The sequence below is a fragment of the Carcharodon carcharias genome, chromosome 9 (genome assembly GCF_017639515.1).
Source record: "Carcharodon carcharias isolate sCarCar2 chromosome 9, sCarCar2.pri, whole genome shotgun sequence".
In the NCBI taxonomy this organism is placed as follows: Eukaryota; Metazoa; Chordata; class Chondrichthyes; order Lamniformes; family Lamnidae; genus Carcharodon; species Carcharodon carcharias.
In genome coordinates, this window is record NC_054475.1 from 119,198,829 (window position 1) to 119,222,536 (window position 23,708).

Here is a 23,708-nt window from a genome sequence, read left to right on the forward strand (position 1 = left end):
GATGTGAATGTCACTGGCGAGGCCAGCATTTATTGCCCATCCCCAACTGCCTGAGGAGGTGGTGGTAACCGCCTTCTTGAACCACTGCTGTCCATGTGGTGTAGGTGCACCCACAGTGCTGTTAGGAAGGGAGTTCCAGGATTTTGACGCAAGAATAGTGAAGGAACAGTGAAGTTCCAAGTCAGGATGGTGTGTGGCTTGGAGGGGAACTTGGCTCATGTCCCCTTGCATCTCTGTTGCCTTTGTCCTTCTAGGTGGTGGAGATCCCGAGTTTGGAAGATGCTGTTGAAAGAACCTTGGCAAGTTGCTGCAGAGCATCTTGTATATGGTACACACTACTGCCTCTGTATGTCAGTGTTAGAGGGCGTAAATGTTTAAGGTGGTGGAAGGGATATCAATCAAGCGGGTTGCTTTGTTCTGGAAGGTCATCAAGCTTCTTGAATATTGCTGCAGCTGCACTCATCCAGGCAAGTGGAGAGTATTCCATCACACCACTGACATGTACCTTGTAGATGGTGGACAAGCTTTGGGGAGCCAGGTGGTGAGTTATTCACCGCAAGATTCCTAGCCTCAGGCCTGCTCTGAAAGCCTCGGTATTTATATGGCTAGTCCAGTTGAGTTTCTGGTCAATGGTAACCCCCAAGGTGTTGATAGAGGGGGATTCAACGATGATGATAATGCCATTGAATGCCCAAGGGGAGATGGTTAGATTCTCTCTTGTTGGAGATGGCCATCACCTGGCACTTGTATGGCAGAAATGTTTCTTGCCACATATCAACCCAGGCCTGAATGTTGTCCAAAATTCCAGTAGAAGGCACCACTAAAACTATTTTAGTACTTTCAAATCCAAAAGACCCCTCACTCTCCAACCTGATGAGATTAAAACATTTTCAATCGTACATTTAAAAGAATGAAGGAATTGCATATTTGTAAAGTTATGTATTTTTGGACTAATCAGCAAAAAAAATTTAGATCTTAGTTTAGTGTCAGTTCTTGATCAGAGATGCTATGGTGGCCCTCAAAGAATGGGACTGCAACACTAGGCCAGCTCAGTTCAGTTCAATAAAGGCTAACTCTGACTTGGCTGGGCTATAAATAGTTAATCTTCATTCTGACTCAGACAGGATGACAAGCTTAATTATATGGTACGATGCAGGGTTTAATAGGCTGTGCACTACAACTAGAGACAGCAAACTAATAAGCTCAAAGTCCTCTATTCCACAGTGGAATCTACTGGATTGTTTGGTACAGCCAGCAGATGGCTCAAACAAATCCAGATTGTGCTTTCTCTATCTCTGGTTAAACCTTTTTCTTGTTTTCCTGTAAACTCTTAGGATTTTAAATATGTATTGTTAAAAATCAATCAATCTCCCAACTGCAAACCGCTGGCTAGTCGAACAGGATCTCACAATTCTTTTCTGATCTGATGATTAAAAACTAAAAAGAAAACAACAAACTCAGAGTGAGTACATCAGCGTGTTTATTTAATCTACTCCGGATTTAACATACACGTTAAAACATGTAGATGCACGCTCCTGAAGCACGATTCATGCTTGCTTGCTCAGAGCTTTGTCCGATCCCCAGACCTAACTCAAATAATAGTTCTCCAGTTTCTAAAATGGAGGAGCCCTTGCTTGGAGTCGCTTCTGATGACCTCAACATTAGATTCCCCAGACACTCCAAATACACTCCATGCTGACTTTGTGTCAAAATGCTTGCATAGTTATGACATTATGAAAAATTCCCAATCTGAATCATTAAATATCTCTCAAACCAATCCCACTCAACAGCAATTTTCACTGCTTAAGTTTTCAATCTTGCAGACACATTCATCATCAGTCTCCAGTGCTGCATGTCAACTTTGGTCTGTCAATAACAGCCCATTGGCACCAAAGGATCAGGCCAGCGGTCATTCCGGTGTGCTCACATGATTGGAGTCAAGTACATGTTGCTGAAAATTATTATACTGGATAATGTACTTTCCTCACATTTATGCATTTTTCAGCTGCAGGTCAGTCAAAGGAAAAGCATTTCAACCAAAATACAAAAGCAAAATACTGCAGGTGCTGGAAATCAAATAGAAATAGAAAATGCTGGAAAGACACAGCATGGTCAGGCAGTATCTGTGGAGAGAAAAACAGTTAATACTTCAGGTCACAATGGTATCTTGTGATCTGAAATGTTAACTCTATCTTTCTCCACAGATGCCATCAGACCTGCTGCATATTTCCAACATCATCTGTATTTCAACCAAAATACTGTTCTAAATCAACTCAAATGAATTTGCAATGTTCAGATTTTGCCCAATTGATCTAAAAATAAAAATCTGCAACTTGGTCGTATGATTCTCCCAAATGTCTCTTTTCCAAGCAGTGTTGGCTGGAATCACAGATCATTTCCTGTTCTTCTCCTGAATGTGCTACTGAGCTGGAGTACAACCCCTTTGGTTCCAGACAGCATACCTCACCCAAGCACCAGACCTTCATAGTTTTGCCATTGTGAGATTTGAACTCTTGATGAAGTTACATTGTTTCATAGTTTACCATTGTGAGATTTGAACTCTTGATCTTAGGGTTACAAACCCAGTACCATAACCACTTGGCTATTTAGGCCAAGCTCACCAGACCTTCATGTTTTAGAAAACAAAATGAGCATTAACAAGCTATTTTACCACATGGAGCATCACAGCTGAACTTGATCCTATTCTCATCCTGGCCAATACCCAACATTCACATATGTAAAGGCTCAGGTAGGAATCCATGGATAGCAAACAAAGAGAATCCCAGCTGAGCTTTCTCCAGGCCAGAGACAAAGTAAATTTTGCAACCCCTACTCCTATGCTACCTGAAATCCTGAAATCATCCAATTCAAAAGAGCTAGGGATTAAAATTTGGGGCCTTCCTGGTTTAGTATAATTAAATTCCACAGCAATACATTTACCATCTGAACCTCAATAAATAGGCTAAGAATGTGAAACACCTACTTGGGAAAAAAAAATCCTTGGAATCATATTTCACAAGCTTCTTTATGTGTTCACAAGTAACTCATGAAGCTTGCTGGAGTATTCCTTGCTGGCTATCTGGCACAAACTTTAAAAAAAAAACACATCAGGATTTAGTACCCTTTTAGAAATGGTCCCAAGCCTGTCAAATCCCTCCATGTCCTCAGCTGCTCTTAACTCTGGAATCTCCTACAGCCCTACAACCCTCTGCATACCTCCACTCTAACCTCTTCTACATCCACCAGTTCCTTTGTCCTAATGTTGGTAACTATGCCTTCAGCTGTCCAGGCACAAGATATGAAATTCCTTCCATTTTTTTATGACTTCTTTTTCCTTTTTAAGGACTTCCTTAAAAATCTCTCTTTGATCAAGCTTTATGTTATCTGTTCCTTTTTTGGTTCCGTGTCAGTCTTTGGAAATGCAAGTTGCTGTTAAATCCATGATATCTGATTGGGTAAAACTGTGCGCTAACACTATTGGCTCTCAGTGGGGTCTCCAATGGCCATTGATGGCCAAGTGCCGATGTTGTACGCACTGTCTGGTATCAGTCTTCCATTTGGCAACATTTTCATCATCAACTGACAATGCCATCCTTCTAAAACAATCAATCCTCAGCGGGGCTTTTAAAAAAATATACGAACAGTGGGATTGGCTCAGGATCTCAGGAATCACCAGCTCAACTTATATGTGTTCCTCTCTTGCCAACTCCTGCACTGATGGATTTTTGATCTTGGAGCTCAATGGAAAATGTGGGTTATAAAAGTGACACTGTTCATGAGCAACCAATGGAGAAAGAGACTGAGGCAAGGAGGAAAACCAGTTGAAAACAATTTTTCCCAACAACAGGACACAATATACTCAGCAAATTCCCTCATTCAGAAGAGGAAAGGCAAGGAGTTGACATCCTTCTTCATGCAAATTAAATTACTTTTCAAACTTTAATAAGAAATAATAAAAATTATGTTTTAAAAACTTTCACCACAGTTTTCTGGAAGTGAAATGCTTATTCAATTATTTTATTATAAAGTTATGAGCCACATTTTGAAACATAATGTATTTAATACGTACATGGTGATAAAATATAAATACATTTAATTGTCTATCATCTCATCCATTCTTTTAATTAACCAGAATTTTCTCTAGCACTGTTCTATTAAATAGACATTTAATAAGAAAGTACATTAGTGGAAGACAAGAATAGAATGAGGCTCCCCAATGGCCCAGTGTTTAAATTATTGCCAGATATGATCCCAACCTGTAAGGCCCAAGGTTCAAGCCTTAATCTATACTATGTTAGCTGATCTCAGCAGAGGCAGCACAGTTGGCTTCTATGTGACGGGTGGGGGAGAAAACAAAAAAAAGCCAGCCAACGTTCCCTCTACTGATCATTCTCCAGTAACCTCTATTGTATCTGAACTTGTAATATGTCCCATTCATTCACCCACCACTCCTGTGCTTGCTGACCTATCTTGGCTTCTATTTTGACACACACATCCTTGTTTTTAAATCCCTCCATGGCTCACCCATCCCTCCAAGATCTGTGCTCCTCTTATTTTGGCATTTTGCACATCCCTAAATTTCATCACTCCAGCACTGGCAATCTTGTGCCATCAGCTGCCTCAGCCCTAAGTTTTGGAATTCTCGCTCTAGCCTCTTTGCCCCTCTCTTCCTTTCACACACTTAAAATTTACCAGTTTATCCAAGCTTTTGATCAACTGTCCTAAAATTTTATGTTTCAATGTCAACTTTTGTTTGATGATGCTCAGTTACACAGTTACCATAGCAGGAAATCCAAGGATCAGACTGGGCACCTGCACCTCTTGTCAAAGATTAATGTGGTATGGTGACATGATCTAGTAACACATCAAAACTTTTAAAATGAAGGAGATTGCAACGCATGGCACACTCCAGAAGGCCAGTGCTCGACAGCAAGTGGCCCAGATTTTATGATTGGGACGAAGTGACAGTGCTCATGCTGACCTTGAAGAAAGCTGCCCACAAAGATCACAGCAACTCTGTGGCATGGATTTCACCTTTTTCCCCCCAACATTAACTTAATCCTGGTGCCAGCTATAGGGGATCTCCAGCATCCAGCAACAGTGATGTCATCAAACAGGCTAAGCAGCCATCACATGTAAAGGTGCTCTCACACAGCAACCCATGAAATAGGTTTTTTATTATTTTACAGTAATCAAAATAAAATTTGGGGCATACACTTGGGATTAATGTTGAAGCTGAAATACCAAACTTTAAAAATACTTCACTATTTTAAAAATTAACAGAATTCTTCGCAGGGAACAGAGAAATTTGACATTCCACAAATATAAAATTAGGTTTTCTGGGCGAGAGGTGACGTTCAACAGAAATAGTCTCAATTGGCTGTTAAAAAACCAATTACCCTTCTTTCAACAAAGCACAACTTTTTCAAGGGTTTTTGCAACGAGACTAGCAGCATAAAAATTTTAAGCTCTTGTCAAGTCAGTGATTTCTAATTGATTTCCAGCTGTAAGATCTTCAATGGAGGATCAGAAAATCACAGACACCAACTTCTGGGGCAGAATTTTCCAGTTGGCGTGCAGGGGCAGGCCTGACGCGCCGTGTAAAATGACGCGCGATGATGTCAGTGATGTTTCATTCGGCGGGCGCACGCCAGAGTCAGCTGCGTGCCCGCCAATATGTAAACGGCCTATTAAGGCCATTAAGGGTCTAATTAAAGTTATTCTAAATGCTGCCCATCCAACTTGAGGTTGGCGGGCAGGCGGAAAGGCCAAGCAGCCTTCGCGTTTTTTAGGAAACATCATCCATGAGCAGAATGAGGTTTCCTAAAGCGTTTATTAAATTAAGCAAAAATTTTTCAAAAATTTAAAAACATGTCCCAACTCATGTCACGAGTCACATGAGGGGACATGTTTAAATAAATTTTTACACCATTCTTGTAATAATTTTATTATCGATTCAATCTCTATGAGGCAGCTCCGTGCCTCTGCAAGGTTGAAGCACTCTTTCACGTGCGTGAAAGAGCGCTGGAATCGACTATCCCTCCTACCCCCGCCTGCACAGGTAGCGCTGAGCGCTACTGGCTGCGTATTATACTGGGCGGGCCTTATCTGGCCCGCTGCATAAATTGGCAGCATAGGGCCGGTCGTGGGCTCAAATCTAAAGATGATATGGGAGGTGTTGGCTTAACTCAAAAGCACACATGCATTTCAATGATGAAAAGCTTGTGGTTTCAGGCCTCTACAATCACATCTCCCAAGTATCAAAATAGTCCGCGACTTGTTTGTTGTGAAAATTACACCACAGATAAGCAGTAGGCCTCATTACCCAAGTTACTACACAACTGTTGCTAAAGACAGTCACTGTTGCTTAAATACAGCGCTCACCCCATAGATGAGTGTATTGCAAACCACTGAAGTTGTAAGGTTCACACTGGGGGACATTTATGGCCAGCTTGAGAGCTGTGGCTCAGCCCAGACTGTTCAGCTCTTTTGGTTGAAAGAATCAACCCGAGGGTTATGCAGTGACATGCTGGGCTCAATCTCATACCCAGCTAAGTGCCCTATTTCAGCTGTGCTGCGGCAGGAAGGAAACAACTAGAAGGAAAAATATCATTAGACCACATGGTCTGATGGCAGGTCAGGAGGGAAAAGACCTCAAATGTAGTTGTGGCTCAGGACAGAACATGTGATTAGGGAAAAAAAACATCTTATGATGAACTCCCTAATTAATGGTAATTTTGTGTGGTAATGGAAAGCAGATACAAAAAACTACTGAAAACAAGAAAAATTTAAGTTCCTTTAGAAGATTTCTGCCTTTTAATATGTTCCATGAGATTCCCCAAAACTCCAGACTCAATTCATATCCCTGGAGCTACTCTTTTACATGAAAAGGCCCACTTTTAAAAGGAGCTGCTCTCTTCTGTTTATTTAAGCGAAAGATAACATATTCTATCCTTATTTCTTGATTGAATGTTTCAATATAGCTGAACATCAGTAGCTAGAGGGAAGAATGACTCAGTGAAGTGAGCATTAGAAATGAAGAGGAGGGGGTGGGGAGAAGAATGCAGTTACAGTCGCTCCACAGCCTGGATTTTTCAGCACCAAGGCTGACAGCAGGAGTTGGGAAAATTCCTGACTTGGCCTGCCTGCCTTAGGAGAATGTGCCTGCAAAGGCAGGATCTTCATTATTGGGGTGTGGAGGGGGGCGGTGGGGGCAGCAAGTGGTGGTGGTGGTGGTGGTGGGGGTGGGGGGGGGGGGGGGGGGGGGGGGGGGGAGTGGTGCAGGCTGCAGTTGGGCCTGCCAACCTAGGAGAGGTCGGAGGTAGCCATAGGGGGTGTCGGGTGCAGAGGTGGACTGTTTAAAAAGGTCCGACTCGACTGCAAAGTCCCACAGAACTAAAATAAAAAACAGAAAGGCCCTCCACCCTCGCCCCTCACGCTGTTTCAATATTCTCCCCATTCATGCCACTTCATGCTCCCCATGCCAGGCAATGCACCCCATGTCTCCTCATGCCTCCCATGCCAGGCTATGCACCCCATGCCTCCTCATGCCTCCCATGCCAGGCTATGCACCCACTCACCCACAGCACCTCATGCTAGTCTATTCGCCCCATGGCCCCACATGCCCCCTTATGCCCTTAACAGTTATGCCAGCTATGGCACTTACATGCCCATTCATCCACTATACATAATATAGAACCAATGAACTCCATAGTGATAGTAGGATATGTAAAAAAAACTTTTTAAAAAAAGGCATTTCTACTATGCTAAAAAAGTCCTTTCACCACAGCTCAATAAAAGTGTCAATCATCCAAGGTCCTTTAAAGTATCAGTAACAGAAACTGAAACATCTTAAATCTTGAATATATAAAGATTGTGCAATTGACAGCAGAAATCAGAGAGCCAGAGCTGTCATTCAAACAATGATTTCTCTGGAGCTCAGGTGTTTCATCAGAGTAATGGATTTCTGGCCTCTCAGCCAAGCCCATTATGTATTTTTGGCTGAGAACTCAGACATCCATTGGGTACCTAAAAACCTCAACACAAAAATTTATTCTTTGTATGGCCTGAATTTCACTTTTGGTGGGCGGATGCGATCAGTGGGCCCAGGAGCATTTGGGAAGTGGACCGCCGACCAAAATGGGCCCCCGAACGCAATTTTAGGCTGGTTGCCAATTAACAGCCAACCAGCGTCAAAAGGAGTGCTGGAAAACTCAACACTACCAGGTGGGGGCAGGAAGAGGGCAGGCGATTATGTCACCGGGGGCGCAGTGAGTGCTGCAAGAGAACACCCTGAAGGCAGACAGCTGCCTCAGGGAGCTGCAGACCTTCAAATTATTAAATAAAGGTCTAAAAAGCTGAAAAAAATGTCCACGCATCACAATTGAGCCCCTGAAAATTTAACTAAAAAAAAAACTGTCCACAGATTTTTTATTTTATAACAGAAACCTTATCCCACCCTTGGGTTGGATTTGGTGAAAAATGCAAAACTGGCCGGGCCAATTCGCCACAGACAACTGCACCGTTAATGGGCTTAAATGCCCTCTCAATTGTTGGCGGGCGCGCTTCTGACTTTTGTACGTGCCCACTGTGCAAAATATCGCGTGAGTGCACGATGGCATCGGGATGCTCGTCCGACGTCTTCTCACGCGATTTTGTGCCCAATTGAGTCCGGCGCACACCCGCAGGATGTAAAATTCAGCCCTTTGTGTGGGAGATCTTTCGCAGCTATAGGAATAAATGTGAACATTATTCTGCCTTTCTGGCTCAAAACGATAATATCAAATTTAGATACACAGGTAATATAGCCAAAACCTAACAGTGGTAAACAGTGAATGAGGGCCACGGGTGGGTCTCCCCTATTACAAGCTTCGGGTCTTGCCTCAGGTAACCCTCTCGGGTACAGTGATGCCGGTCACTTTGGTAATGGGACTGCCCATAATGCATACATAGTGCAACAATGTAACCCAGGAAATGTAACAGTGGTATCTTGTGGTTTGCATTCTATATTTGTGTCCTTTGCTCATATATATCTTCAATCTCTTCAAAGGGAAGCCAAGGAAACACTTGAGATGAGGCCAGATACAAATCACTAATCTGCATTATCGTACAGCTAGTGAACATAAAGAGCAACAGCAATGATCAAATTCAGTTTAATCCATGCATTTACCTTTACGTAATGATCCAAAATATTAAATACACTAAGCTTTCTCACATCAATGGATCTACTCAAACTTAACAACTCCATTGCATGCTAAATTTCTGAGCTTAGTCAAAGCTTGCCCTTGCAGCTTACTCTTTAAAAACCTCACTGAGTAAGTGACCAACTTCACAGCCTTTTCTGGGCCCAACTCTCCTTTTAGCACCCTAGTTTAAAAAAAAAGACAAAAGGCCTGTTTCTATCACTGGGTTTTCTCTCCTGCAGTTTCTAGCCAGAAGGGACCATGGGCTTCCCAACACAGTGCGTGTGAGGCGTTCATCCATTACTGAGGTAGGCTAACAAATCAATTAGTTACAGTATGTGGGAAAATAACATCAAAACTAAGCTCATTAGCATTTTAACACCTGTCATCTCAGTGTCTTGTGTGAAGATACTCTGTTTCAAAAGTAACATTTTTTCCCTAAAAATAAAAACTCCTGAAACAGGATCTTGCCCAGGACTAAAGCTTTTTTAACCATGGGAAACACGGAGCCCAACCAGGTACAATGTTGTACATGCCATTTCCAATCACATCAGTGCTGCACACAATCATCCCCCATCACACCCCACTCCCCAGAATAGATGCCTTTCATTACAATTGGATGGGATTACAAAATCACCCATCGATGTTCCATTTGGAAGTGGTTAACAAACTACCATCCATTCTTCTGTTGGATAACTCTTTCCTTATCATTTTTAATAAGGGATTCGAAAAACTCGACACAGTAATATGTCTGACAATTAATTTAATATTGCTTCAAAATGTTCATCATAAGACTGCACACAAATCATTGCATGCAGCCCTATGTCTACATCTTCTAGATTACACATCAGTGCTGTTAGAATGTCAGAGAAAGATCAACATCAAGTACGTACAATTCCATGCACCCATATTCCAAATGATTTTTTACTGGGTTTTCAGTAAAGTTTAATGGTACAGGGGCAAAATATTTCCAGCATGTCTACTTGAATTATTATTTAGAAACAAAACACACTGTGCTACTGTACAACCATAGATTCTGTTCTTCCAAATTGAAGTTAGAATCATAGAATTCTGCAGTACAGGAGGCAACCAAACAAACATCTCTGAAAGATACATCCACAGTCCCATTCCCCCATTTCTTCATAATACCCTTTAAAATCTCTTTTCAATTCTATTTCCCCATTAAAAGCTATTATGGATTCTGCATCTGCCATCACATCTGGTAGATATTCCATGTCCCCAAATGACTCTCCTAACCATGGTGATGATCTTAAAATGTCTATTATTGAATTATCAGTAAGGGAAGTAGTTCTCCCCTAGCTACCTCATCAAAATCCCTCCTATTTTCAACCCCTTTATTAAAATTCCTTTTAGCCTTTTTAAAAATATACCATACAATATTTAACAGTGTTTTACTGCCTAATATATTTGAAGTGTAGCCCACAAACAGCAATAAGATAAATGCAAAGTTTTTGGTGATTTCAGCTGAGGGATAAGAAGTGAATAATAAGACAATAAGACATAGGAGCAGAAATTAGGCCATTTGGCCCATCGAGTCTGTCTGCCATTCAATCATGCCTGATAGGTTTCTCAGCCCCATTCTCCCACCTTGATCCCCTTACCAATCAAGAACCTATCTATCTCAGTCTTAAATACATTCAATGACCTGGCCTCCACAGCCTTCTGTGGCAATGAATTCCATAGATTCACCACTCTCTGGCTAAAGAAATTTCTCCTCATCTCTGTTCTAAAAGGTCTTCCCTTTAATCTGAAGCTGTGCCCTCAGGTCCTAGTCTCTCCTACTAATGGAAACATCTTCCCCACATCCACTCTATCCAGGCCTTTCAGTATTCTGTAAGTTTCAATCAGATCCCCCTTCATCCTTCTAAACTCCATCGAGTATAGACCCAGAATCCTCAAACGTTCCTCATATGTTAAGCCTTTCATTCCTGGGATCATTCTCGTGAACCTCCTCTGGACCCTCTCCAGACCCAGCACATCCTTCCTGAGATACGGGGCCCAAAATTGCTCACATTCTAAATGTGGTCTGACCAGAGCCTTATAAAGCCTCTGCAGCACATCCCTGCTTTTATATTCTAGTCCTCTCGAAATAAATGCCAACATTGCATTTGCCTTCCTAACTACCAACTCAACTTGCAAGTTAACCTTAAGAGAATCCTGGACTAGGACTCCCAAGTCCCTTTGCACTCCAGATTTCTGAATTCTCTCCCCATTTAGAAATTAGTCTATGCCTCTATTCTTCCTACCAAAGAGCATGACCTCACACTTCCCCACATTATATTCCATCTGCCACTTCTTTGCCCATTTTCCTAACCTGTCCAAATCCTTCTGCAACCTCCCCGCGTCCTCAATACTATCTGTCCTTCCACCTATCTTTGTGTCATCTGCAAACTTAGCCAGGATGCCCTCAGTTCCTTCATCTAGATCATTAATGTATAAAGTGAAAAGTTGTGGTCCCAACACTGACCCCTGCGGAACTCCACTAGTCACCGGCCGCCATCCTGAGAAGGACCCCCTTATCCCCACTCTCTGCCTCCTACCAGACAGCCAATCTTCTATCATGTTAGTACCTTGCCTCTAACACCATGGGCTCTTATCTTACTGAGCAGCCTCCTGTGCGGCACCTTGTCAAAGGCCTTCTGGAATTCCAAATAGATAACATCCATTGGGTCTCCTTTGTCTAACCTACTCGTTACCTCCTCAAAGAATTCTAACAGATTTGTCAGGCATGACCTCCCCTTGATGAAACCATGCTGACTTTGCCCTATTTTACCATGCACTTCCAAGTATTCTGAAATCTCATCCTTGATAATGGACCCTAAAATCTTACCAACGACCGAGGTCAGGCTAATCAGCCTGTAATTTCCCGTCTTTTGCCTCACTCCCTTCTTAAACAGGGGGGTTACATTAGCAATTTTCCAGTCCTCTGGGACCCTCCCTGACTCAAGTGATTCCTGAAAGATCACCACTAACGCCTCCACTATCTCTTCAGCTATCTCCTTCAGAACTCTGCAGTGTAATCCATCTGGTCCAGGTGACTTATCCACCTTCAGACCTTTCAGTTTTCCTAGCACCTTCTCCTTGGTAATGGCCACCATACTCACCTCTGTCCCCCGAATCTCTTGAACTTTGGGGATGTTACTCATGTCTTCCACTGTGAAGACTGATGCAAGGTACCTATTCAGTTCCTCCGCCATTTCTTTGTTCCCCACTACTTCTCCAGCGTCATTTTCCAGTGGCCCAATGTCCACTTTTGCCTCTCTCTTACCCTTTATATATCTAAAAAACCTCTTGCAATCTTCTTTTATATTACTGGCTAGTTTACTCTCATATTTAATCTTCTCCCTCCTTATTTCTTATGTCCTCTGTTGGTCTTTGTAGGCTTCCCAATACCCTGGTTTCCCACTGCTCTTCGCTGCATTGTATGCTTTCTCTTTAGCTTTTATGTTGTTCCTGACTTCCCTTGTCAGCCATGGTTGCCTCCCTTTAGCATACTTCTTCTTCCTAGGGATGAATTTTTGCTGTGTCTCCCAAATTAGTCCCAGAAACTCCTGCCATTGCTGTTCCATTGTCTTTCTTGCTAGGCTCATCTCCCAGTCAATTCTGGCCAGCTCCTCCCTCATGCCTCTGTAGTTGCCTTTATACAACTGTAATACCATTACATCTGATTCCAGCTTTTTCTTCTCAAATTGCAGGGTAAATTCTATCATATTATGGTCACTTCCTCCTAAGGGTTCCTTCACCTTAAGCTCCCTTATCAAATCTGCCTCATTACACATCACTAGATCTAGAATTGCCTGTCCCCTAGTGGGCTCCACCTCAAGCTGCTCGAAAAAGCTATCTCGTAGACATTCCACAAATTCCTTTTCTTGGGATCCACTACCAACCTGATTTTCCCAGTCTACCTGCATATTGAAATCCCCCATGATCACTGTAACCTTGCCTTTCTTACATGCCTTTTCTATCTCCTGGTGTATCTTGTGCCCCACATCCTGACTACTGTTTGGAGGCCGTACATAACTCCCATTATGGTTTTTTTCACCTTTGCGGTTCCTCAACTCTACCCACACAGATTCTACATCATCTGACCCTACGTCATTTCTTGCTATCAATTTAATTTCATTTCTTACTAACAAAGCAAGAATGAGTCAAGACACCAAGAGAACTCCCAAGCTCTTCTTCAAATCATGCATGGGATCTCTAATGGCCAGCTAAACAGACAGATCAAGCTTCTGGTATTATGAAGAAATGGGGGAATGGGACTGTGGATGTATCTTTCAGAGATGTTGGTTTGGTTGCCTCTTGTACTGCAGAATTCTATGATTCTAACTTCAATTTGGAAGGACAGAATCTATGGTTGTACAGTAGCACAGTATGTTTTGTTTCTAAATAATAATTCAAGTGGACATGCTGGAAATATTTTGCCCCTGTACCACTAAACTTTACTGAAAACCCAGTAAAAAATCATTTGGAATATGGGTGCAAGGAATTGTGCGTATTTGATTTTGATCTTTCTCTGACATTCTAACAGCACTGATGTGTAATCTAGAAGATGTAGACATAGGGATGCATGCAATGATTTGTGTGGAGTCTTATGATGAATGTTTTGAAGCAATATTAACATTTTGCCTAGTACTACACTAAAGTGTCAGCTTCAATTCTGTACTTTAGTTTTTGATCTATAAGGGTGTCAAGGATTATGAGGGTTGGTGGTGGGGGGAGGGCAGGAAGAGGAGTGGAGTTAAGGCCACAATCATATCAGCCATGATCTTATTGAATGGTGTAGCAGGCTGGATGGGCCAAATGGCCTATACCTGCTTCTATTCCATGTCTGGCATGGGGCTTGAACCCATAAGGTTTGGATCAAAGGTAAAATTACTACCCTGAGAACACACTGACATGTAAAATACCAACACTTACAGCTCTTGTCAATGGCTGTGATAGATATTTCAGCAATTTGTAGTAATAAAATAAGCACATCACACAGAGGCAATCTTTACATTAGTGCACTGGCATGAATATATCGAACATAAAATAGTGCCAACACCACAAACATCAATAAAAAACATTCTATATACATGAAAAATAAATTAAAGTCAGCCTTTTCTTTTTCCCTATTTCCTTAATTCACTAACTTTATATAACTCAATCTTCTCTTTATGTTTTAGAAAAGCAGAAGAGAAAATGGGGAAGCAGAAGAGAAAATGGATGACGGATATAATGGACTGGATAGAGTTGACCTATGTGGAATGTGTACCTATGTGGAATGTGTAAGGGAAGTACAGGGCAGAAAGAGGTGGAGATCCATGACAGTCAACCTTCTGGGAAGACGACGTCTCCAATGAAGTAAAGTTGTGGCAATAGTAGATTCAGCTGGGGTTTGGCTCCACTTTAATGGGAAGCCACATTTATTCCTCAGTAGGATCTTTCATTTTTCAAGGACATCATATTCATTTCTTGCAAAACACAAAGACCCTTGTTATAAATTTGTTTTAATGAAACTATGAATCAAATTGCCAGTGAGTTACTGGTGAAGCTTATTGTTCACAGATGTAATTAATGTAATTAACAGATCTCGTGTCTGGTTTGAGCTAAATTCTCGATGTTATAGCTGAAAGTTTTTTACAAAATGGTATCAAATTGATACGCTGATACTTTTACATGAAATTCCAGTCATCACTCTTGATAATTTCAGCCTGAACATTGAACACTTTGCTTGTAAAATGGAGCATCTGGGTCAGATTCTTACCTCATTCTTGCTGGTGCTTGTGATCTCATTGAGGCTAAGGATGATCACACCAAGGAATGGAACATTTAGTTTCCTCTCTAACCACTGGCTAAACAAACAAACACAACAAGTATGCACCTCCCTAGATCCCCTAGATCACTTTCTGCCATAGTATGACTTCCAATAGTTCACATCTCGATCACTGCCATGGAAGAATTGTTTCTCCTTCTCCCCAAACATCTTCAAATTTTCTTCCCTTATCTCCTGAAGGCAAAACTCATCACTGCTGCAGCTCAAGAAAAGGCTGGTGAGCCTTCCAAAACACTAAACCCAGCATCATCAACAGTGACTCAGTTAGTAGCACTCTCTCCTTTGAGTCAGACAGTTGTGGCTTCAAGTGTCAATGCAGAGACATCAACACATAAATTTAGGCAGATACTCCAGTGTAGTGCAGAGGGCAGAGCTACAATTTTCCAGAGGTAACAGTAAATTGAGGGTCCATCTGCCCTCTCAAGTGGACATTAAAAGGGTCCCATGGAGCTATTGCAAAGAAAAGGGGAGTTAACCCTGGTGGCCTGGCCAATATTTATCCATCTATTAAGCATCATAAAAACAAATTATCTGGGCATTTATCACATTACTGTTTGTGGGAGCTTACTGTGCCCAAATTGGTTGCTGTATTTCTTACAACAGCGACTACACTTCATTAGCTGTAAAGCACATTAGCATTTCCTGAAGTCATGAAAGGCTCTGTATAAATGCAAGTCTTTCTTTCATGGCACTTCTGCAGAGAATAGGTTTCTAACTCTGTGGGTGGAGATGACAGTTGACTGCTCCTTCCCTCTGCTCAGAAGTGGGAGGGAAATTGCTCCATCTGGGTGTGCTGGCTCTAAAGGGGCTGACCTCATTCTCATTAGGTTGGGCTAGGGGAACATTAGGCCTGAATTTCTTTGGTGGGGGTTATGGTCAGTTCAAGAGAGGGTGAGGGAAGAAATCAGTTTCTCAGCAGCAGAGAAACTGTCTAAATGAAAAAGTATCAGCAATAACAGCAGCTTGCACTTATTTGGAGGTTTAACATGGGAAAATGTCCCCAGGCTCCTCACAAAGGCAGAATCATCATAATGGGCAAAACAGTAATGTAGGTGCCCAAAAACCATGTCAGAGGTTTGAAGGAGAATATCAAAAGGAGTTGGGGGGGAGGGGGTGGAGGTGCAGAGGCTGAGGAGTTCAGAGAGGGGATTGCAAAGAGTCAAGCTGCCTAAGGTGGGGTGAAGAAAGGGGGAGAGGGAATGCATAAGATGCCAGAATCAGAAAGTGAGAGTTTGGTGGAGCAGGTGGGGGTGGGGCTTTACATGGGAGAGAACCTTAAATTGGAGGTGCTCCATATCAGCAAGGACTGGGACAATGGGGGAAGCAAAACTTGGCTTGGTGTGATGGGATACAGGCAGCAGAGTTTTGGGTGAGTGGAAGTTTATCAAGTCGGGGGATGGGGAATCTAACCAGGAAAGCAATTCGAATGGTTTGAGTTTGCAGGTAACAAAGACATGGTGAGGGCTTCAGCCACAGAGGTGTGTAGTAGAGGCGAAGATGGAAAATGCCACAGCAAAGGTAGTAGGCAAGCTGTGGGACAGACATTACCAGGTCAGAAGCCAAGCTTTGGGTCAAATAGGACACTGAGGTTATGAATAATCTGAACCTTTCTGAAGCTTTAACAGTGGCTGGATAGGAATGGAATTGGTGGCAAACACCAAAGGTAATGGCTTGGTCTTTCCGATGTTTAACTGGGGTAAATTGTGGTTTAAACCAGATTGACTGTCAAGACAAGCAGTTTGACAACACGAGGCAGTAATGGTGGTGAGAGGGAACATAGAGCTGACTGTTGCCAGCTGATCCCATCAGCCTGACTTTACGTCTCTGGGTTTTGAATGAGGTAAAATCTTGCCCCATGCCTTTGGATTGTGTCATTGGTATGTAGCATGCATTTGAGGAAGAGAATGGGCAAAGGATGGATTTGTCAAAGAGGTACAGGAAAGATGGGCCTGCATTAAGATGGGACAAGATAATCAAGGACTTTCAAGGAAAGAGAGATTAGAGATGGGGCAGCAGTTTGCAAGGAAGGAGAGGCTGATGACAGTGTTTTGACTACACCTGAAGAGTGGGAAATCATTTTGAATGTCAGCTGGGATGGGACAGGAAAGGACGTTATGTGGTCAGGAGTTTAGTGGGAATGGGGTTAAGGGAGCAGGAAATAACTGTCGTGGAGGAGATTGGCTCTGAGGGGGATAAGAGGGGAGTTAAGAGAGGGGAGAGCTTGGATAGGAATGCCAAGGGGAAGGTTTGGCAAAAGGAAACAAGGTGTGGGGGATGGGGGGTGGGGGTGGTTGCTGAATGCAGCAGACAACAGAATGGCTGACCATAATCTTAAATGGAAAAATGAGCTCCTTGTACTTAATGTTGGACATGAGGACGGGGAGGAAACAAAATGGTGGTTTAAGGAGGCAGGAAATAGTGGAGAGAAAAAAGCAAGCATTATCTTTGCTTTCTATCATGATCCTGGAACAGTGACCAGTATTGGCAGAAGAAAATGAGGACAGATAGAACGCAATGTAGTCCAGTCAGACCTGGAAATGTAACCACATGTTAGTCTTGAGATGTAGAACACTAGGGAGGAGTGGATAAGGAATGGAGAGAGGATCATACTCAGCTGTGATGTCCTCTAGGGTTTACTAACCTGCCAACTCTCACTGTGAAGGTTCACATGTTAGTTCTCCCCACCTTGGCAAGGTACCAGAAGGCAATTACCACCTGTGGAACCGCACCCACTTAAGAGGATAGGGAGAAGATAAGAGCTTTGTCATGAAGCTTATTTGATTTTCTTATTTGCAAGTCAGCGGAACAGTAAATACTGAAAGCAAATGAAGTCATAGTCACTTAGGAGAGTTTTACACACATTTAAAACAGTTTCAATTACATTAGGAACCTACATAACAGATAGGAACTTGCTACCAGGAAATGTGTTCAAAATCAAAATCAGCACAATCCTGGTCTCCCAGCTAGGTCTGGACCCCTCCAACCACTGATCAGGTTCAACCAGCAACAAGCACCATTCCTACAGCTTCAGTCAACAGGTTCTCACTTCCAGTAAGCAATAGAAAGACAACACCTTAATGTGCAAATAGACCAGCCTGAATCCACCCACTGCTTATGACTGCTCTATATTGAGAGCTATAACAGATGAACACATATAAAAACACAGCCCCTTTCCACTGTGTTCTTGATAATGACCGCCTACTCTGTATATGTCCTACAAAGTAGGATATCCAATCGCCCGATTATACATCATCACTTAACGAGCTTGGTAAATACAAATACAGAGTTAGAATGCTGCATCCCTGGGCCCGAGGATATGCCGAATAAACCAAGCACCTGACATCAATCCTAAGTGATAAGGAGGAGAGAAGGGGGCGGGTGGGAAGTTGAGGGAAGGTTGGGGAATGGAGTTCGGAAGGGGGTGGTAGTGGAAGGGTGGGTGCGAACAGACCTGTTGCTCTGCCTTTGGAAACAAGTTTGACGTTTAACCACCTGGTACAAGTGACAGTGCTTGAGCTGAAACACAGAACAATAGACTAGCACAGCCATTTGGAGAGGGAGGGGGAGGGGGAGGGGGAGGGGGAGGCAAGTAAAAAAAGGTCAAAACAATTTAGAACTTTAAGTCAGCACAGAACAAAGCACCAAATCCAACACACCCTCTCCATTTCAAAGTACTGGAAGTATTGCACCAAATACTGAGCTCCTGACAGGTTTCACTCGATCACGCTAAACATCGCCACCTGTCTCTGGCTTCCCCCGAGCACAACAGACAGCAGCACAATGGTTTACTAGTTAACAAGATAGTTTACTGGGACATAGGCTGTTCAGCACCAACTGGTGCAACCACACAATGGCCAAAGTTTACACAGGTAAGCCATGACAGCGAGCTCCAAAACCAGATATTGCATGTACTCTCTCTTCATGCAGAGCTTCAAGTGATCGGTCAGTTACCTTAAGAAGCAGCGCGTTCCATGCTGCTGTTTGTACCCATCTATCTGTTTATCCAGGCAGGTAAAACTCCAGTCAAACATACAGAACCTGCACCTGAGAAACAGTAGAACAACGAGGTGTGAAACCCTACTCCAAGCCTGTCCCTCAACACGCAACTGGGAAGTCAAGCAGTTCCTCCTTCAAAAGATTTATTTTTCTTTTCGCCTCAGAAGTTTCTTCTTGGTTTGTTGGTTCCTGACAGAAATGGCTGAATGAGAAAAGGAGAACTACAACTCCAACTGCCGCTGCCTAGTCTTTCACTATGACTCACAGACACAAATACATACAAGGCAGCCGGTTCTGGGTGAGGCACGCCTACACACTGAAGGCACCCAATGACTGTCTTTGGCTTCCTATGCAAATTCCTATAGGTGAGGGGGCATGGTCTTCTCGTCTATCACACACACAGCAACTGGGAACAAGTTGAAAAGAAAATACCTAAAGCACACCTGAATTTCAGACCCAACAAGAGCAGAAGGACAATGTAGGAAAGCGATACTGAAAACCCCTCGGCAAATGTGGTCTCTCACTTAAATGGACTGCTTAAACTGCTACTAAAAGTGTACTCAACACTCCGCCCCCTCCTTCTTCCACCCCCAAACTTCTGACGAAGTTGAAGGCATCATTTAAACAAAACACTTTTAAAGGAGTGGCTCCTGTCAGCAGACTAAAATATGACAATAGGACAATCCTCTTAAAGGGGCAGTGTATTCTGAGGGATACTTTGTCACATTTGTTAAATAGAAGGCTGGCAAGCTGCAGTTTTAGTGAATACACCACAGAGGTTCACACCTACTATCAGAAATTGTGTAAATAAAAATATCCCAAGAGGACACAGGAAGTACTGTCAAATATGCCAACTACTGTGTAGCAGTAGAGTATTAGGGACTACCTAATTACTGTGTAGCATGACTCCATTTTAAAGCCCAAATTCTGATGTGGTCTCACTGCCCTTTATGTGTTGATATTACTCCTTTAACCCTGCTCTGCTATGGTATTGCTTTCTATTTAGCTCCTTGGAATTTGAAGTTTTTTGCTTCCAGTGTGGCATGAATCATCCAGCCTAGTCACTCAAGTTACCAGTTCAGATTTCACATATACCCAACTTGTCACAATTCAGCGCAGCCAGACCTCAGAAGAAAGTGATTTGGGATTAGGGGAATTTCTAATGGGACTTCCCTTCCATTGTCCTATACTCAATTTAAAAGCTACTGCTGCGAAACAAACATGGCGAGCAATAGCCAGAGAGAGATCATCTGCACTGAGAGAGGAGAACAATCTATTGCCAAACACTGACACAAGTTGCAGGCGGTTGCCACATTTGATGCCCTCTGTTTGCTTGGCACTGCTAACAGATTGCTGCTGATGAGTCATGGATGTCTTTGTGCAAGTGAACCAGTTTTTAATATTATTGACCAGAAACTGAACTGGAACTGACATATACATACTGTGGATACAAGACCAAGACAGAAGTTGGGAATTTTGCTCGAAGTGATTCATCCCCTGACTCCCCAAAGCCTGTCCACAAGGCACAGTCAGAATGTGAAGGAATATTCTCCACTGGCCTGGATGAGTGCAGCTCCAAAAACACTAAAGAAGCTCGTGTCAGGACCAAGCAGCCCACTCGTTTGGCACTCCATCCACCATTTTAAACATTTACCCACTCCACCACTGATGCACAGTGGCAGCAGTGTGTACCATTTACAAGATGCACTGAAGCAACTCACCAAAACTCCTTCAACCACACATTCCAAACCCAACAGCTCTGCCACCTAGAAGGACAAGGGCAGCAGATGCATGGGAACACCACTACCTATAAGATCCCCTCCAAGCCACATTCCATCCTGACTTGGAACTATATCACTGGTCCTTTACTTTTGCTGGGTCAGAATTCTGGAACTCCCTTTCTAACAACACTGGTTGTACCTGCACCACACGATTGCAACAGTTCAAGGAGGCAGCTCATTACCACCTTCTCAAGGGTAATGAGTGATGGGCAACATATCCTGGCCTTGCCAGCGATACCCACATCCTGAGACCGAATTTTAAAAATCATTTTGTATTTCAGGACCATATGAAGAAGCAATCCCGTAATTCCCCAAGCTGAATTGGAGTGTAACAAATTTCACAGCACTGAGGTAACAAGTGACCACCCGCAGGTTTTTACCGCTGGGTGAAAGGCTGTACTTCACAACTGCTCCTGACCAGTACATGTTCATTGGTGGCTGGAGAAGGCAAGTGCAGGCCAATGGCAGGAAAGTCATATCACCAGGCTACGCACGAGGAAAGAGCACTCAGTCCACACATGGACTAAAGAGCTGGCATCCTTTCCCTCTACCATGACCAGGGAAAGCAGACAAAAGCAAAATAGTGTGGATGCTGCAAATCTGAAAGAAAAACAGAGAATGCTGAAAAAACTCAACAGGTTTGATAGCATCCGTGGAGAGAGAAACAGTTGGCATTTTGAGTCCGTTTGGCCCTTCAGGGAAATCAGTCTCATTTGCTGGTTTTTGCCTCTTCTAGTCAAATGGCCTGCCAACACACTCCTGTCCTGCCCCTTCCCCAGACTCGCATGCAATTGCTGACCACACAGGTGAGGGTCTGGAAAGTGCTCATGGAACCAGCCCTCAGGAAGACTTCAATACTTTCTGAAGAGAGTGAGGACTAGCAGGGGAGTTGTGAAATTGGCATAGAAAAATGAGCTTCAAGGAAAACTGGGGTAAAATGGTCAGGAAATTAGGAATACTATAAATCGGTGACATCTCTGTGATGGAAGATCAGCCAGGAATATAGTGCAGAAGTTAGAGAATAGAATTGAAGTTCAGATCAGCCATGATCTGAATGAAAGCAGGACCAGACTCTAAGGGCTGCTTGGCCTTTTGCTGTTCCTATTTTCCCTGATCCATTCTCTCATTCAGGATGAGACTGCACCAGGGATGTAGTCTCCAAAAGTTGATCTCCCAGTTTGTAGAAAAATCCGATACCATGTAGAGACTGAAAACACATTTGGGGTAACTTCACGCTTGCTGTTTTGCTGGACAGGCAAGCTCAAGAAGCAAAGGCATAGTGCTTTGGTTCCCTTGCACCTCCAACATGGCACATCTCACCCAGGTTCCCTACACCAGTCTGGGTGTTTTATAGGGGCCCAACACCCAACACTTAATACAGAGTGGAGTAATATAAATGTAAAACCTGGGCAGCTGTCTGTTGTTTTACATGTGCACGCATCTCTGGTATATGTTTCTTAAAATATTTCAGTCACCAGTTTTAAAGGCTTGGACATTCAGACACAGCGTGAGTGCTTGGTCCTAAAGCCATTTGAAGTGCAAGTGCAGGGAGTGGCTGCAGGCTGATGACTGGGTTTTTTGGCAGTCACTGCTCAACTTTACTGTACTAACCACTTCTATGAGTACAGAAGGTGCATGTTAGGAAACCTGCCAACAAAAGGTGGTGATGCTAGTTTGGGTCAGCCTTTTCACAATTGCAATGGGAAATTCAAGCTTGTTTAACAACCCCCACAAGCAATGAACATGCCTTAGGAAAGATTGCCTGGTGCCTTGATATCGAGGCTTTTCAATAAATCTCTCCTTAAAAATTACAAGGTCTTTTTTAAACATTGGGATTGCATAATGTCACAGAACAGTGAGTCATGTCTTTGTTAACTCTCCTCCTGCCAAGCTCCATTGAACACAGGTATATCTGGAGTGCAGGGTTCAGTTCTGGGCATCACATCTCAGGAAGGACATATTGGCCTGTGGGGAGGGGGGCGGAGGGTGGTGGTGGTGGGCATGCAATGCTGATTCACTGGAATGATGCCAAGGCTAAAAAGGTTAAATTGAGAAAAGGTTGCGTAGACTAGGCTTCTGTGCCTATCAATTTATAGGACTAAAGCATGATCTAAAATGGAGGTGTTTAAAATGATTAAAGGATTTAGTAAGGTAGATGGAGAGAAGTGGCTTCTTCGAGTGGGGGAAATCAGGAATAATCTTCAGATTAGTGCTAGGCCATACAGAGTGATGTCAGTAAGTACTTCTTCATACAAAAGGGTAGTGGGGCAATCTGGAACTCTCTTGCCAAAAAAAGTAATTGACACAGTCAAGTGAAAATTTCAAGACTGAGACTGACAGATTTGGAATAGCAGTTGTATTAAAAGGGACATGGAACCAAGGTGAGCAGATGGAGTTATGATACACATGATCTAAATGAATGATGGAACAGGTCAAAAGGACTGAATGACCCTGCCTCCTTCATTTGTTCCTAGTAGGAGAACATGCAGTGAACAGACACGAACTGCTGGAACACATTTCCCAGCACAATTTGGAGGCCAGACTGTCTGCTCAGCTGTGGATGGTCCTTGGTGTAATAAGAATTAGCTCTCTGTTCTTCCCAATACATCTTGACCCCTGTTGTAGAGTTGATCTTCAGACAACTTTTCTTAGTGGAAACATTTAACTTTATTTACAAGACAGCAGCAGCAACTATACGTGCACATCAAACTCCATAAGTAAAGAAGAACTCTCCTGTAGAGGTTCCCTGCACTGATAACACATTGGGTTACACAGATCATTTGATTTTACAACACCAGATTATTCTTAAAGCTACAGTCCTACATTTATCCAAACTATAATTACTACAACCCCAAACTCCAAATATCACCTTTACTTGAGTAACATGAATTCGTCATTGCCCACACCAAC

General features: G+C 43.0%; 1 protein-coding gene across 9 annotated transcripts in view; it reads right to left on the reverse strand.

Annotated features, from left to right (window-relative positions):
* The window catches only part of elf1 (E74-like ETS transcription factor 1), a 247,525-nt gene that overhangs the window by 142,146 nt on the left and 81,671 nt on the right, over positions 1–23,708 (reverse strand). For 3 of the 9 annotated variants that reach the window (XM_041195152.1, XM_041195151.1, XM_041195144.1), the window contains exon 1: positions 18,973–19,294. The exons of 4 other annotated variants lie outside the window; for them this stretch is intronic. The gene's annotated coding sequence lies outside the window, so the exon portion shown is untranslated. Of the gene's footprint in view, positions 1–18,972; positions 19,298–23,708 lie in introns of those variants that run through there. 2 more of the 9 variants (XM_041195145.1, XM_041195154.1) reach the window with 1 other exon arrangement.